Here is an 18059-nt window from a genome sequence, read left to right as displayed (position 1 = left end):
GTTATGGAAGCAATTCATTAAAGACTTAAAATTGTCATGCATTGTGTGAGAAATTATTTTTGCATAGTTGCCTGTGTCCATGTGCAGTGAGAGCTGCCCCTCCGGCACCAGGAAGGCTGTGCAAAAAGGACGACCTGTCTGCTGTTATGATTGTATTCCATGTGCAGAGGGTGAAATCAACAATGTAACTGGTAAATAAATAAAAAATAAAAAAAGCCACTGAGTATCTCTCATGAACATAATATATTATATAATACTGTCCATTATTCTTTCTTTTCTTCCCTTTTTTTTCTTTACAGATTCTATTGACTGTTTTCCTTGTGATTTGGAATACTGGTCGAATGAAAGCAAAGACAAATGTATATTAAAAGTGGTTGAATTCCTGTCCTATACAGAAATCATGGGAATGGTGCTCTGTATTCTCTCTTTCTTTGGGGTGTTATTAACAGCAATAGTATCTTTTCTTTTTTATCTTCATAAGGAAACACCTATTGTAAGAGCCAACAACTCAGAGCTGAGCTTCCTGTTGCTCTTCTCGCTCTCAATGTGTTTTCTTTGTTCACTTACTTTCATTGGTCGTCCCACTGAATGGTCCTGTATGTTACGTCACACAGTATTTGGGATCACTTTTGTCCTCTGTATCTCATGTGTTTTGGGTAAAACAATAGTGGTCTTAATGGCTTTCAGGGCTACACTTCCTGGAAGTAATGTTATGAAATGGTTTGGGCCTCTTCAGCAGAGACTCAGTGTTGTTTCCTTAACACTAATACAGGTGATTATCTGTGTGCTCTGGTTATCAATATCCCCACCTTTCCCATATATGAATTTGAGCTATTACAGAGAAAAGATCATCCTTGAATGTAACTTAGGTTCAGGTCTTGGTTTCTGGGCTGTTCTGGGTTATACTGGTCTTCTATCAATCTTGTGTTTTGTTCTGGCTTTTTTTGCTCGGAAGCTCCCTGATAACTTCAATGAAGCCAAGTTCATCACATTCAGTATGCTCATATTCTGTGCTGTCTGGCTCACATTTGTCCCAGCTTATGTCAGTTCTCCTGGAAAATTTACTGTAGCTGTACAGATATTTGCTATTTTAGCTTCAAGTTTTGGTTTACTATTTTGCATATTTACGCCAAAATGTTACATAATTTTACTAAAACCAGATAAAAATACAAAAAAATTAATGATAGGGAAGTCTTCATAAATATTTAAACTCAAAGATAACAGATAATAGCAGCACTACTATGTGTTGGTTGGTCAGTCTCCTGCCCTCTGCAGTATAGCTTTGGACTGCACTTACAGTAACTCTCTCTATGCAGCCATATTCTGGACATACTTTATATAAATTATTATATACAATGATTACTGTTTATAAGACAATCACTTGTTGCAATTAGAAATAAATCAGAAATAATAGCCTGTATTCATTACACCTTTCTGCATCACGCACAGTAAACCAACCTGACATTGATTTGTTATCTAATTGTATAATTTACATATATATGCAAAGGTTTAAACTTTTATGTGTATGTTATATTTTAAGCCTCACTAATATGTAAATTGCAATATGTCTAATGCAAATTAAAGTTGACTAGATTACAGCATTGTTTTTTTTTTTTTAAACATTTGTTTAAATTATATGACTGCACCAGACTGCATGGTTACTTAGAAATTATTCTATCCATTACTATGCAAAATAATTTAGATTACGGGATCAATCCCGGGTTAGGGACCAAGTAACATTGCCAGGTTCATTCCCGGAACGAGTTCTGTGTGAACAAAAGCCAGAACCAATGCCATAAAGGATATGGTAGTGATGACGCTTGTTGTTATGCAACATTTTTACCTAGTGCTTGAAAGGCAGATCAATGTTTGTGACGAAAAATATGTGCAAACTGTAAAGAAGCAGAGATCAGGTAGCTCCTCACTATCTGCTCTGAAGCTGAGATCATTCTCCAGCTTAAGTCAAACAGAATGTGTCACATTACACGTTACATCATAATGTCATGTCTTTTACGGGATCTTTAAAGGATTTTGTGAAGGATTTTTTTTTTTTTTGGTGAAAACATTTTTTTTTTTCTTTTTTTTTTTTTCTTGAAGCCCTCCCAAAACAACAATCCACATAAGCAAATGCACTTGGCCCAAATGTGGCCTCAAGCTATCACTGCTGGTCTATGGTGGCAATGGCATATACCCTTTCAGCCAGAGCTTGGCCATGTGTGGCAATGATGGCACAGCGTGCATCACGGCAAACAATATGAGGGCAAGACTGGTGAGATGAGTGTGGCCCAGATCAGTTCAGTGATCATGTGGCCCACATCAGGCTATGATCTGGCAGCATATTATGTGAACCATGATAAACCAGATAAATACAATATTGCATGTATAATGGTTTAATGACCACATACATTTTAATGAAGCATAGTAATGTTTAAATTCAAATCAGGAGCGTCAGGAGAAGGTGCGGTTAGTGAGTGGGTTAAGCGCAAATAATGAAACCGTCTCTTGTTGCAGTAATTGGCATGGAGAGAGTATAAAACACCAGGAGAAACAGGAGCGGGGGAGAGAGAGAAGGACTGCTGGCTGCTACATTTCTACAGAGTTTATGTTGATTGTTTTGTCTTTTTTTGGTGCCTGTTTTGCACACTTTTTGTTTTGAATTATAAATAAAGCAGACAGTAGTAACAGCCGACAGTGCTGTCTTCCTTCCTACAAAACGAACATTGTTACAAGGTCATTAATCCTCTTATTAAGAAACCACAACTAGATCCTAGAGAACTGGAAAATTATACGGCCATTTCAAATCTTCCATTTATGTCTAAAATTTTTAAAAAAGTTGTGTCTGCTCAATTGAGCTCCTTCCTGCAAAAAAAAAAAAAAAGAAAAAAAAAAGATCTGTATGAGGGTTTCTGGCCCCACCAAAGAACAGAAAATGCACTTGTTAAAATTACAAATGATTTGCTTTTTGCGTCAGATCAAGGCAACATCTCATTGCTAGTTTTACTTGATCTTAGTGCTGCGTTCAAACACCATAGATCATGACATACTCATAGATCGATTACAAAACTATACAGGTTTTCAAGGGCAGGCTCTAAGATGGTTTAGATCCTACCTGTCCAATCGCTACCATTTTGTTTATTTAAATGGGGAGTCATTTCATTTATCACCAGTAAAAGCTGCGGTAGGGAACTTTTGATGCTCTAGCGGTTAATAAACATAACTGCTTGCATCTTGCAGAAGAACATTGTAGCCGGAACTACTTCTCTCTGTTTATGTCTGTGAAGAATCACAAAGGTACTGGGTTACTCCGCCGCGGTGCCCCCGAAGCAATCTAAAATAGTCAGAATATAAACACTTATTATAGGTGAACCCTAGTGATTCAGGACAAGCCAAAAACACGGTTTGGAAAATGGATTCATGGTGTACTCGCTTATTATATACATTTTTCTAGATTTTGAACACAAACAAAGTTACGGACCGCAGCTCTGATTGGTTATTTTTTACCGGGAGTGATGGAGTTTCTGCAAATGGTAATAGGACCACTGGGAGGAGCCAGAGGAGCTTGATTTTTTTCACAGATTATCTGTCTCATATTCTACTGTCAGGACATAATGACAGGTTTAATAAATATGTAAAAAATATTTTTTTTTACAAAAGTTCCCTACAGCACCTTAAAGTGATAAAGTGCCACAAGGATCTCTCCTAGGTCCTCTTCTATTTTTAACATACATGTTGCCCCTTGGTAATATTATTAGAAAATACGGGAATAGTTTCCACTGTTATGCTGATAATACTCTACTATATATCTCAATGAGACCCGATGAAACTTCTAAATTATCTAAGCTAACAGAGTGTGTTAAAAATATAAAAGATTGGATGACCAGTAATTTTCTCCTTTTAAATTCGGAGAAGACAGAGATATTACTTATTGGACCAAAAAACAGTACACAGCATCTAGTAGACTACAGTTTGCAACTAGACGGATGTACTGTTTCTTCCTCTACAGTCAAAAATCTGGCTGTTATATTAGACAGCAACTTGTCTTTTGAAAACCATTTTTCCCATGTTACAAAAACAGCATTCTTTCATCTTAGAAACATTTCCAAGCTATGAAATATGTTACCTGTTTCTGATGCAGAAAAGCTAGTTCATGCATTCATGACCTCTAGACAGGACTATTGTAATGCACTTTTAGGTGGTTGTCCTGCTTCTTCAATAAACAAGCTACAGATAGTCCAAAATAGCAGCTAGAGTCCTTACCAGGTCAAGAAAATATGATCATATTACCACAATTTTTCAGTCTCTGCACTGGCTACCTATTAAGTTCTGTATTAGTTAAAAAATTATTATTGCTTACCTATAACGCCCTAAATGGTTTAGGTCCTACGTACCTAACTATCCTCATACCACACTACAATCCATCACGCTCCCTGAGGACAAGAAATGCTGGACTTTTGGTAGTTCCTAGGATAGCAAAGTCCACTAAAGGAGTTATACTTTTTCACATTTGGCTCCCAAACTCTGAAATAGCCTTCCTGATAATGTTCGGGGTTCAGACACACTCTCTCTGTTTAAATCTAGATTAAAAACACATCTCTTTCGCCAAACATTCAAATAAAACATCTCATAATTTTTGACTGCAGTTGTATCTGATCAAATGCACATTCTTAATCTTTAGCTCGGGTTAAACTAATTAATTTTACTTTGCTGGAACAGCAGCTATGCTAATTATATCTCTATTTGTTTCTCTGTTTTGCCACAGGATTTACATTGTGTTGTAACTAGGATTTACAGAAGCTCCAGTCTGGATCCAGAACACCTGAGAAGAGATGATTCCAACCCCTCAGAGGACCTCAGATGATGCTAACCCTGAAACAACATTGTGGCGAGTGGGGCGGGGCTGAGAGGCGTGGGAACGAGGAGTGAGGCCAGGTGTAGTGATTGAAGATGAGCTGCACCTGCGCCCCACCGCCAGTATCGAGTCCCACGTAGGTAGATGGAAGGATATAAAGCGACGACCGTGAAGGACGAGAGAGGACCAGGCCTGGGCCATTATTTTATGTTACGGAGGGGCAGGGAACGGGGGACTCCTGCCGCTGCCCAAAACTGGAGGAGCCGGCTCCGTCCATGGGGCGGCGGAGGAGTGTCGCGCTGTCCGCCGAGGGCCGTCCAGTGCCACCGACAGGCACCGCGGAGGAGATCACCCAGCTGGTGGAGGGCCGAGCAGCAGTGCATCTGGGTACCGGAATTTTTTTTTTTTTTTTTTCTCCTCTCTCCCATCTCTCGTCTCTGTCGCTCCTCCTTCCATCTCCTTTTCTCTCGCCTCGTCTGTCCTACCCCCAGGTTCCTGCAGGTCCCCGTGAGGGGGGGGGGGGGACTACTCAGGACTACCCCCCGGCCTGCGAGGGGCGATGGGGGTATGTGGCGAGTGGGGCGGGGCCGAGAGGCGTGGGAACGAGGAGTGAGGCCAGGTGTAGTGATTGAAGATGAGCTGCACCTGCGCCCCACCGCCAGTATCGAGTCCCACGTAGGAGATGGAAGGATATAAAACTGGAGCAACGACCGTGAAGGACGAGAGAGGACCAGGCCTGGGACATTATTTTATGTTTGCTTTTTATTTGCGCGTACCAGTCGTCCGCGAGGGGCTGGTGTGCTGTTTTGTGTTTATTTTGAATATTAAAATTATGTTTTGATTGTGCGCCGGTTCCCGCCTCCTTCTTCCCGATGTATATGGAGTTTCAATATCGTTACAAACATACAGAACGTCTCGGTTAGGTATGTAACCCTCGTTCCCTGAAGGAGGGAATGGAGACGTTACATCAGAAAGAGACTGAAAAATGGGATGTCACCCAAGTCAAAGTACCAAAGTACCCTGCAGTAATTGCATCGCTAGTTTCGCCCCTCAGAGTGGGTATATAAGGAGCAGTCTTCACTCGCACTCAAGTCTTCGCTGAGGAGCCGAGCCCAGTGACCTGGCCGTTCAGTGGAACAGGGATGTGGCAAGGGGACGTAACATCTCCATTCCCTCCTTTGGGGAACGAGGGTTACATACGTAACTGAGACGTTCTCTTTCAGTCGGTCACGTTCTACGTTATGTCAGAAAGAGAATGACGAATGGGGTCCCTTACAAAACACCACATGGCTGTCTTCCAGTGACCCGTGTGAGTGATAGCATCCTGTCATGAGGCCAGCACGAGTGAGGGCCTATAGCATACACAGAGTACACTTGGTAGCATATTCTAGCTGGACATATGCTAGCAGGCTGCCTGCTCGTAGGAGGACTTACAAAGGTAGGTATTGACCCAAGGGGTTGATACACATGACCTCAGAGGTACCCAGCCCACAGGGTGGAAGTTTCAATGACAGAGCTGGCAAGGTGCTTGCCAAGGGGAAGACACATGCTACAAAGAAACGTACTGTGGACAAATACATGTGGGATTGCCCAGAAGGGGAATCACAACACATGGAGGCACCTAGTCCCACACAGGTCTGACTGAAGGGAAATTTATGCAATTGCTGGACATTAAAAGTGCTGGAGAAACCCAGGGTTCTGAACTGAGGAACTCAACTGAGAGGAATAGTGCATGCATCCAGTCCATGGAGTGGAATGGCACAGCAAGCGGATTGACACCGAGCAGGTCCTTACTGGCCCTAAGAGGTGAGCACCCGGAAGGACACAGGCTCAGAGATTATAAAATCTTGCAAATGTTGTTAGGTGTCACCCAGCCTGCAGCTCTACAGATGTCTGTTAGCGAGGGGGCATGGCAGGTCTTGAGCCTGATAAGCCAGGACAATAGCATCCACTATCCAGTGGGAGAACCTCTGCTAGGAGACAGCCTTTCCCTTCTGCTGGCCTCCGTAACAAACAAGGAGCTGGTCTGAGGTCCTAAAGCACTGAGTTCTGATGGACACAGCTCTAGCTCCTGGCCCAGCAGCCAGCTGTGTGCCAGAGTGTCCGTGCCAAGGGTGCCCTTGGTCAGGGAGTAAAACAACTGGCAGTGTCAAACAAGTCTACCAGAGCATCTCTGAAGCATTCCCAAATCAGCTGAACCAACTGGGGGTGGAGTCTCCATTCCCCGGAACGATACTGTTGCCGTGAGAGCTCGTCGGCTGCACAATTGAGCCTGCCCGGGATGTGAATGGAATGAAGCAACCTCAGATGCTTCTGACTCCACAAGAGGAGATGGCGAGCGAGTTGCAACATGCATCGGGAGCGTAGACCGCCCTGATGTACGCTACGGTTGCAGTGTTGTCCATACAGACCAGAGCATGCTTGTCCTTCGTTAGGACCCTGAAGGGGCGCAGATCAAGCCATACTGCAAGCAACTCAAGGCAATTGAAATGCCACTGAAGTCGGGGACCTGTCCAAGAGCCCAATGCAGCATGCCCGTTGCACATGATAGCCCTGCCCGTGGCAGAGGCATCTGTTGACCCTACAACATGTCTGGACACAGGTTCTAGGGGAACACCAGCCGTAGAAAGCCTGATCATTCAGATGAGCCAGCAGGATGACCTGGGGAGCTCTAGCCAGACTCCCAGAAACCTATCCAGCGGAGTCAAGGGAACTACAGGTGTACCCACAGTGGGTCAGCGAGGTGGAGCAGACAGCCCTGGCATGGGAGGCGTGTGGAGGAGTGTGGGCACTTGTCTGACTCCAAGTACGTCGCCAAATATAGTTCCTGGCCTCTTGGAACCCTTAGGTAGAGGAAACAGCTCTTTTAACGGAACAGAAAGAAAACAAGAACAAAGGATTCTCCCCTGGCCCTCTACCGGGGTAAGGAGTGGTCCTGGAGCTTGCAGTAACCTCCGTCGCCCAGAGAGTGAGGTCGGTAGCAGTGCGCCTCCTGCAAAACCCTTGGGTCAGCACTGCCCCCGTGCAGCTCTTTAAGCAACTTGGCCAGGTAGACCTGAAGGGTGGTCATGGCAAGCAGTGCAGAAGCGACCTGACCCACAGCTCTGTAAGCCTTGGCCACAAGCCTGGATGAGAACTTACAGGCCTTGGAGGGAAGCTTGGGACCACCATGCCATGCGGAGGCGCTCTGCGGACACAGTTGTGCTCCACAGGGGGAATCCCAGCATACCCCTTGGCCATTCCGCCATCGAGGGCAGTGAAGGCGAAGGAAGCACAAGAACAGTTTCGGGCAGTTAAAAGTGTCTTCCATGAACTGGTCACTTCCTGGTGCACTTCTGGAAAGAAAGGAACCAGCAGGGGATGCTGGCGATCAGCACTAGCAGCCCCGAGGAACCAATCATCCAGCCTTGAGTGCTCGGGACAGGGTGGAGGGTTCCACTCAAGCCCTCTCATGAGAAGAGGAGCTAGAATGGGGTGTGGCAGAGGGGACTCTACACCTTTTAAGATAATCGAGTATCGATCTTAACGCCGAGATGGTCATGTCCCCACAATGAGAACATGAGTCATCCACAAACGTAGTCTCAACGTGCTGAAAGCCCAGACACATGACACAGCGATCGTGGCCATCATGAGGAGCGATATATCAATTGCACCCAGAAACACACAGGCGAAATGACATCTTTAAAAAGACGCAAATTCAACTCATTCTCTTTTAGTGAGAGAAAAAAGCTATTTCAGTGGTGCTAAGGCACTCAGGGGAATGTGGGAGCTGACTGCAGGAAACCCAGACGAATCGCTGAATCGCGCCGTCACACCAACACCAGCTGACTTGCTTGTAAACACTCCGGTGAAAGCAGCAAGCGATGTGCTTGGCTCCGAAGCAAAAGCTTGAGTGCGAGTTGCTCGCACTGCTCCTTATATAGCCGCTCTGCGGGCCGGAGCTTGCAATGCAAATTCCGCAGACCAAGGTACTTTGCGTACCATTGTTTCATTTTGTAACCACTCGAAGGTGATTGGGCTCTCAGGCGAGATCCCATTCGTCAGTCTCTTTCTGACATAGCGTAGAACGTAACAAATATTGCTACTTACTATGAAATCACATAAAAATTACTGTTAATAGTGTTCATTGTTTGGTTTACTATGTTTTTTTACTACTAACTTTTCTGAAAATTTTTATCATATGCACATAAACTGACAGTCAGCACTTATAAGCTACTACTAAATATTGTAGAACCTTAATTTACTGTAAAGTTGCTTTGCAATGATTTGTATTGTAAAAACTGCTATACAAATAAACTTGAATTGAATTGAAACTTTATAGTTTTAAAATTAAGCAAATCAGTATATCAGTCAGCTGCATTAAACTGCACTTAATTATAATGAGATTATATTTTAAATTATTCTCCATACAAATAATCTTAGAATCCTAACATAGAGTGAGAGAGAGAGAGAGAGAGAGACCTTTAAACAGCTTTTATTACAAAAATGTAAAAACAATCTTCAATCAATTATTTAACCAACAAAGAAAAATTATACAAAAATTATTCAATTATACATGAATTTGTAAATTGCCATTGCAGTCAACATCACAAATACAGTTATTTATAGCCCACTTAAACTTAAAATCTTCAATATTTTCATTCAGTCGATAATATTCAAATTCTATTCTTAACCTTGACTTCATCAAACCCTTATAAATCAGTACCACATCAGTTTGTACCACACAACCTATTTTACTTTTACGAGAGAGCAAAACAGCTAACTTTGCTTGTCTGAAAATAAAATTGAGTAAATGATAAATCTCCCTCTTGCTACGTTTATATTTAGGTCCATAGATATAAAACTCAAGTGTGAAAACTTCTCCTAATGTCTGACACCAACCTCCAAGGATTTCAAAGAGAGGCAATAACCTGCTACAGTCAGCAAACAAATGAAAAACTGTCTCCTGCTCTACACAGAAAGAACACCCTATCCCCGCTAGTGGATCAAAATGTGCTCTGTGTCTGTTTGTAGCTATAATACCTTGTTTGTACATGGTCCTCCAGCTACCTTTCGGGGAAGAGTCTGATCCAAAAATTTCTGTCCATTTAGTCTCTTTTACCGTCTCAAGTGCACAACAAAGAAGAACTTTTACGCATAACATATAAGTAGCTTTTTTCCAATGTCTCTGAAACGTCCCAGTTCAGGTGTCTTAAAGGATAGAATACCACCTTCACTTTCTTGCCACAAACCAGTTGCAGCTGTAATATCCAGTTCTGGGAAAGAAGAGCCAGCATTTTCTTCTTTGTGTAAAAATAAAGAGTCTCTGTAGTCCACCGGCATGCTCTCATATAAAATTGAGTAAATGATAAATCTCCCTCTTGCTACGTTTATATTTAGGTCCATAGATATAAAACTCAAGTGTGAAAACTTCTCCTAATGTCTGACACCAACCTCCAAGGATTTCAAAGAGAGGCAATAACCTGCTACAGTCAGCAAACAAATGAAAAACTGTCTCCTGCTCTACACAGAAAGAACACCCTATCCCCGCTAGTGGATCAAAATGTGCTCTGTGTCTGTTTGTAGCTATAATACCTGGTTTGTACATGGTCCTCCAGCTACCTTTCGGGGAAGAGTCTGATCCAAAAATTTCTGTCCATTTAGTCTCTTTTACCGTCTCAAGTGCACAACAAAGAAGAACTTTTACGCATAACATATAAGTAGCTTTTTTCCAATGTCTCTGAAACGTCCCAGTTCAGGTGTCTTAAAGGATAGAATACCACCTTCACTTTCTTGCCACAAACCAGTTGCAGCTGTAATATCCAGTTCTGGGAAAGAAGAGCCAGCATTTTCTTCTTTGTGTAAAAATAAAGAGTCTCTGTAGTCCACCGGCATGCTCTCATATAGATGGTCCAACAGCCTTTGCACAACTCGGACTGATCTTATTCCAAGCTTGGTAGCCAGAGTCTCTGCAGAAATCCATCCATCATCAGTCATTAAGTGTCTAATTTTTACAATATTTACAGACCATAAAACATTCCTTTACAGACGTTGATTTTAGAACATCCACGTTGATTTGTGGGTTAAAGATCAAGGGTTCTTCCAATAACCACTGACTCTGTTCTCCGTTTAGATCTCTGCAAACGTTTAAAAGAGTCCAACCTCTCAACATTGACTTGTAGAAGGAAGACAAACCAGTTAAGTCCAGCTTATTGATGTCCATTAAGAAGAGTTGACAATCATAACACATTTTATCTGCTCTTCTCAGGAGGCCATGGGCTACCACACGCCAGCTCACTTCTTCACCATACAGGAGTCTTTGTGCTGTCTAAAGTCTGAAAGCTTTGATTCTAGATCTGATGTCATTGAGTCCTTGACCTCCCTCCGTCCTGGGGAGATAAAGTATTGGTGCTTTTAGCCAGTGATACCTGGATCAAATAAAATCAACTAGTTTTTTTTCTGAATGTCAATTATCAGTTCTTCTGGAGGTTCTAAAATCATAATTTTATGCCATAAAGTAGCAGCAATGAGATTATTACAGACCAAAACTCTACCCCTATAGGATAACTGAAGGAGCAACCATTTCCATCGAGACAACCGAGCACATGTTTTCTCCACTAGTCCCTCCTAATTCTGTTTTCTATATTCTTCAGATCCTAAAAACACCCCTAAATATTTAAAACCTTCTCTTCCCCATTTCAACTCTCCAGGAAGGATGGGACCATTATTGTCATGCCCACACCATACTGCCACACTTTTGCCCCAATTGACTTCTGCAGAGGATGCTTTTTCATATGTTTTTAAACAATTTTTGACAACATCAACATCTTGATTGCCTCTTATTAAGACTGTAAGATCATCCGCATATGCAGAAATTTTTATATCCATCCATCCATACGTACATCCATCATCTTCCGCTTATCCGGGGCCGAGTCACGGGGGCAACAGTCTAAGCAGAGACGCCCAGACTTCCCTCTCCCTAGCCACTTCTTCCAGCTCTTCCGGGGGGACCCAGAGGCGTTCCCAGGCCAGCCGGGAGACATAGTCCCTCCAGCGTGTCCTAGGTCTTCCCCGGGGCCTCCTCCCGGTGAGAAATGCCTGGAACACCTCCCTCAGCTGGCTCCTCTCGATGTGGAGGAGCAACGGCTCTACTCTGAGCTCCTCCCGAGTGACGGAGCTTCTCACCCTATCTCTAAGGGAGCGCCCAGCCACCCGACGCAGAAAGCTCATTTTGGCCACCTGTATCCGGGATCTTGTCCTTTCGGTCATGACCCACAGCTCATACACAGCTGACCATAGGTGAGAGTAGGAACGTAGATTGACCGGTAAATCGAGAGCTTTGCCTTACAGCTCAGCTCCTTCTTCACCACGACAGACCGGTACAGTGACCGCATTACTGCAGAAGCTGCACCGATCTGTCTGTCAATCGCACGTTCCATCCTTCCCTCACTCATGAACAAGACCCCAAGATACCTGAACTCCTCCACTTGAGGCAGGAGCTCTCCACCAACCTGAAGTGGGCAATCCACCCTTTTTCGAACAGTTTGCCAGAATCTCTTCGAGGCCAACCGATAGTCTTTCTCCATGGCCTCACCGAACTCCTCCCAGGCCCGAGTTTTTGCCTCCATGACTACCCGGGCTTCAGTCCGCTTGGCCTGCCGGTACCTGTCAGCTGCCTCCGGAGTCCCACAAGCCATCCAGGCCCGACAGGACTCCTTCTTCTGCTTGACAGCATCCCTTACTTCCGGTGTCCACCACCGGGTTCGGGGATTGCCGCCTCGACAGGCACCGGAGACCTTACGGCCACAGCTCCGAGCAGCCGCAGTGACAATTGAGGTGGAGAACATGGTCCACTCGGACTCAATATCTCCAGACTCCCTCGGGATCCGGTCAAAGCTCTGCCGGAGGTGGGAGTTGAAGATCTATCTGACAGGGGGCTCGGCCAAACGTTCCCAACAGACCCTCACAGTACGTTTGGGTCTGCCGAGTCTGTCCAGCTTCCTCCCCCGCCATCGGATCCAACTCACCACCAGGTGGTGATCAGTTGACAGCTCCGCCCCTCTCTTCACCCGAGTGTCCAAGACATATGGCCGAAGGTCTGATGACACGACCACAAAGTCGATCATCGACCTCCGGCCTAGGGTGTCCTGGTGCCACGTGCACTGATGGACACCCTTATGCTTGAACATGGTGTTCGTTATGGACAAACCGTGGTTAGCACAGAAATCCAATAACAGAACACCGCACGGGTTCAGGTCAGAGGGGCCGTTCCTCCCAATCACGCCCCTCCAGGTGTCACTGTCACTGCCCACGTGAGCGTTGAAGTCCCCCAGTAGAACGACGGAGTCTCCAGTTGGAGCACTTTCCAGCACCCCTCCCAGAGACTCCAAGAAGGCTGGGTAGTCTGCACTGCTGTTCGGCCCGTAGGCACAATCGACAGTGAGAGACCTTTTTCGAAGACGCAAAATTTTTATATACTGGGAAAAATCTATTTCTCTGATTTGCAGTCCCACTAATTTTATTCTTAATTTACAAAGTAACGGTTCAAAAGCAATGCGAGATAGGGCAACCTTGTCTAATACCCCTCTGAACATTTATGGGGACACTGAGACTGCCACCAATTTTTATAAAGCAAGTTGCCTCATTATAAAGCAATTTTATACATTAAATAATTTTTTCTCCAAATCCAAAAGCCTTCAGAGTCTCAAAAAGAAAAATATGATAAACTCTGTCAAAGGCTTTCTCTTGGTCCATTGAGAAAAACCCAACATCAACATCGTTGTAAAAAGCATAGTCATACAGATCCCACATCAAATGTAAATTATCTGCGATAGTTCTGCCCCTTACACAATATGACTGATCCTTGTGAATAATTTCATGCAGTACATCATTTAACCTTTTAGCAATACACTTAGAGAGAATTTTATATTCTGAACATAGGATAGCTACAGGTCTCCAATGTTTTTGTAGCGTCAAATCTCCCTTCTTTGGAAGCAATGTTAAAATAGCATGCTGACAACTTTTTGTTAAACATCCTTCACTTATACATTTCTGAGCAACTTCAAAAAAAGCATGACCAATAATAGTCCAAAAACATTTATAAAATTCGGCAGGAAATCCATCAATCCCTGGTGCCCATCCTGATAAGAGATCCATTACTGCTGAGGTCAGTTCATTAAAAGTAAGTTGTGCTTCCAAAAGTTTTTTTTTTTTTTTTTTCTATAGATACAGTAGCTCAGGAAGATTTTGTAAAAGTGAATGTCTATATTGTTCATTTAAGGACATGGCAGAATATAATTCAGTATAAAAATCCACTGCATGTCTACGCATCCTTTCCGGGTCTGAAACAAGGTGTCCATCCTTATCTTTTAAAAACAACATATTTTCCATGTTTAGTCTTCCCTTCTAAATCAAAAAAGAAGGATGTAGGAGCATCTATGTCTCTTTTTGTTAAAAAACGATTTCAAAGTTCTCCTTTGAATTTTTCATCAAGGATTAAATTCAAACAGTTTTTCTTTTCAGTCCACATATCCTTCAAATTAGGAGAAGCGTTTACAATCATATTCCCTTCAATAATCTTAAGTTCTTTCTCCAAACTCTCTAAAGTTTTCTTCAAACACAGGGTAGAGTAAGAAGAATAATGTTGGCAATACTCCTTAATAAACACTTTCCCAATCTCCCACCACTGAATAATATTGTCATATCTTCCTTTCTCAGTCTTCCAAACTTCCCAATAATTCTTAAAATATTCACAAATGAATGTGTCTTCCAACAATGTAACATTAAAATGCCAATAAGAACTCTTATAGGTTTTTGTTATGAGACTACATTCAACTGTGATTAGTTTGTGGTCTGAAAAAGAGACAGGAGTAATAGTTGAATTCAGGGTCCTGTTCCTCATATTATGAGATAGATAAAACCTGCCTAAACGAGCAGCAGAAAGTGTGTCATTACTAAAACTCACCCAAGATTACTGTTTAACTAAAGGATTGTTTTCTCTCCATAAATCTGATAAGTTAAAATTATTTACCAATCTAGCAAGACAAGTGGCTGACACTTGATGTGGTTCTTCCCTATTCCTGTCTAATACGAAATCTAAAGTGCAGTTCCAGTCTCCACCGAAAACAACTAAATCTCCATTATGTTGTTGTCTTAAAAACTGTTCTAATTTAGAAAAGAGCCTTATTCTTTCAATGCCTAAGTTTGGAGCATAAATGTTCACAAAAGTGAAATTCATATTATGTATTTCAGCTCTAACAATCAAGAGTCTTCCAGGTTCCAATTCATTTTTTCCACAAAATATTGAAATTGAGAGAAGGAGCAAAAAAAAAATTCCCACCCCTGCACTTAGATTATTCCCATGGCTTAGAAGATGTTCTCCATTCCACCATAGCCCCCAGTCAACTTCATTGTCTAAATTACTGTGGGTTTCTTGCAAGAAGATTTCAAATTAATAATCTCAGAAAGAAACACAAGTTTTTTCATATCCCTCATCCCATTCACATTTAGTGATCCTACTCGTAAGATCTCCATCAGAAAGAGAGAGGAAAGAAAGTAATAAAGAAAAATTTAAGAAAAAGTGAAACCCATTATGAGTCTTTAACTTTCCCCTTCGTTAATTTCTCCTTTCCAAACGTTTTAATTTTGTCTAGCAGATGTGATGTGTTTCTTAAGCCGAAACCTTTTCTGTTGAGAGAGCTCAGTACAATTATTCATTTTTCGTGCCCAAGCTACTGAAGAAACAAATTTCTCAAGATCAGGAAAAAAAGTCACCAATTTCTACTCCTGCTTTCCCTTTTGTTTCATCAAGAAAACTATTAATTTGTTCAACAGTGTACAAATCACTTTCTCTTTCTCTTTCCATCTCAGACCACTGTTCCTCTCTCACGCTATCTTCAGTACTCTGAGATAAATCATCCATTTCATCTCCTACATTCTCCTCTGAACATTTTACCTGAGTCACTAGAGAGTGTTGTTATATATTTTTATATTTTATAGATATTTAAACGAGAGGAAGGAGTAAACGTGACCAGTGATTGCCATTTATTTCACACTCAAAATCTACGGTGTTGACGTAGGATAATCACGTAATGTAGGAGGGTATAAGGAAACATAGAAAGGTCACTTTGCATTTCGTAAATACACAACATATTCCTCCCTCCTAAATTTGTAGTAGAGAAAAAAAAAAATTACTTCAACAGGAACATTTTCTCTTAATATCAGATGCATACAATATCCAGAAGGATTTTTTTTTTTTTTTTTTACGAACTAGGGAAAGAGGGTAGACTACCTCTATTCCCGGACATAAACCTGGGGATTATTCTGCCCCATTGTTGTGGGCTTGTCACTAACTAGAGTGTCAGTCTATTTGGAGGTCGACTTTCTCTTTTAGGATATGGCTATATGGTAGACATTTACAGTCTCTTTCACAGGGGTTTGGTTTGACAAGGGCACTGACTGACTTGTACCAGGAACAGTCTCTTTCGCCTGACTTGGTAGAGTCTCAGTCTGTGCATTCCCGAGGGTTGGTGTGGAAGAATTCTCAGACAGATCATGGTATTCTGAAGCAATTTCCAGGTAAGGATCTATCGTCACCTGTTCTCCCAAGTTGTCACATGGATTTGCAGCTAATAACTGGTCTACATGCCTTTTCCAGATGAGATGACCATCAGCCAGTTCAACCGTGTAAGACACTGATCCTGTTTGTGCAATCACTACAGCTGGTAGCCATTTGACATCTTTCCTATAGTTACGAGCTAGAACTTTGTCTCCAGGTCTGAAACAATTATGTTTTGCTTTTAGACGCCGTTCCATCTGAAGGTGTTGTTGCACTTGAACCGTCTGTTTTGTTTTCAGGGGTTTCAACAAATCCAGACATGTGCAAAGTTGTCTTTTGAACATAGCGGCGGCAGGAGACACTTTGGTGCTGGCATGTGGGGTGTTTCTGTAAGAAAGTAGAAAAGTGTTTAGGCGTTGATTCAGCGATCCTTTACCCTGTGTCGACTTAAGAGCTTACTTCATTGACTGGACAAACCGCTCAGCAAGACAGTTAATGGACGGGAGATACGGTGCTGATTGAATGTGTTGAATCCCGTTGGCCTTCATAAAAGCCTCAAACTCCTCCGAGACCAGCTGAGGCCCATTCTCACTGACAAGTTGTTGTGGCAAACCAAACCGACCGAAAATTGAACGAAGGACTTCCACAGTTTTCATTGATGATGTGCATTTCATTACCTCAACCTCTGGCCATTTGCTGTGGGCATCAAGAAGAACTAAAAACATATGGTCTTCCAATGGTCCTGCAAAATCAATATGGACTCTCACCCACGGTTTCTCGGGCCATTGCCAGGAGTGTAACAGGGCTAGTTGAGGGTTATTTCTCAGCTTTTGACATGCGCTGCACATTTTTGCTTTTTCTTCAATCTCAGAGTCCACACCTGGCCACCAAAGGTAGCTACGGGCAATCTCCTTCATCCGAACAACTCCACAGTGTCCAGAATGAAGTTCCTCCAGTACTCGTTGTCTCAGTGGTGGTGGAATAATGACCCTTTATCCCTGCCTGCATTTCCATGTATTACCTTGAACTGTTCTGATCCTGACGATTCTCTGCCGCCTTCCTTACTGACCCTTTGCTCTGCCCAAAACTTGTCTACTGTCTGCCGCCTGCCCCGATTCAAGCCTGGTAATCGACCCTGTCTTTGATTGTCTCTGATATCGTTGACGCTGTTGTCTGAAGCCTGCCTGTTATCACTACGAGTTTTTAATAAGCATTGCACATGGATACGAATGTCTCTGACTCAACGTTACAATAATAAGTATATTATTAGCCATTGTTTACAATTAATTAAACATAGAGACACAAATTTATGTTATTAATAAACAATAATAAGCTTTGATTAATAATTAAAAGAATTTACAGTAAACATATTTTAGCCATTATTTACAACTTATTAAGCCATATATTATTTTTGTGTAGTGATGTTAATATATTTCTGTGATTCACCATTTATTAAGTTCACTGAACAGTAAGCTAGTAATTATGTTTGATTACAGTTGGTTTGCAATTATATATGGTTAAAATAGCGTAAAAGGCCTGTTCGACCCCATTTTACATTAAAGTTAACTCCACATTAATTATGGCACTTATTGAGTGATATTAAAGTTTATTGACTAGAACTAGCTAATAATTGAGGCTAAACTGCCATTAATACAGTACCAATAAAGGCAATTT

At 42.3% G+C, this 18059-nt stretch overlaps 1 pseudogene; it reads left to right on the top strand.

Annotated features, from left to right (window-relative positions):
• Window positions 1–198: 198 nt before the first annotated feature.
• LOC113118530 (extracellular calcium-sensing receptor-like) lies at window positions 199–1604 on the top strand (annotated as a pseudogene).
• Window positions 1605–18059: the final 16455 nt, after the last annotated feature.

Source organism: Carassius auratus, chromosome 18 (assembly GCF_003368295.1).
Source record: "Carassius auratus strain Wakin chromosome 18, ASM336829v1, whole genome shotgun sequence".
In the NCBI taxonomy this organism is placed as follows: domain Eukaryota; kingdom Metazoa; phylum Chordata; class Actinopteri; order Cypriniformes; family Cyprinidae; genus Carassius; species Carassius auratus.
Note: the sequence above shows the minus strand (reverse complement) of the source record. Positions and strands in the feature narration are given on the sequence as shown.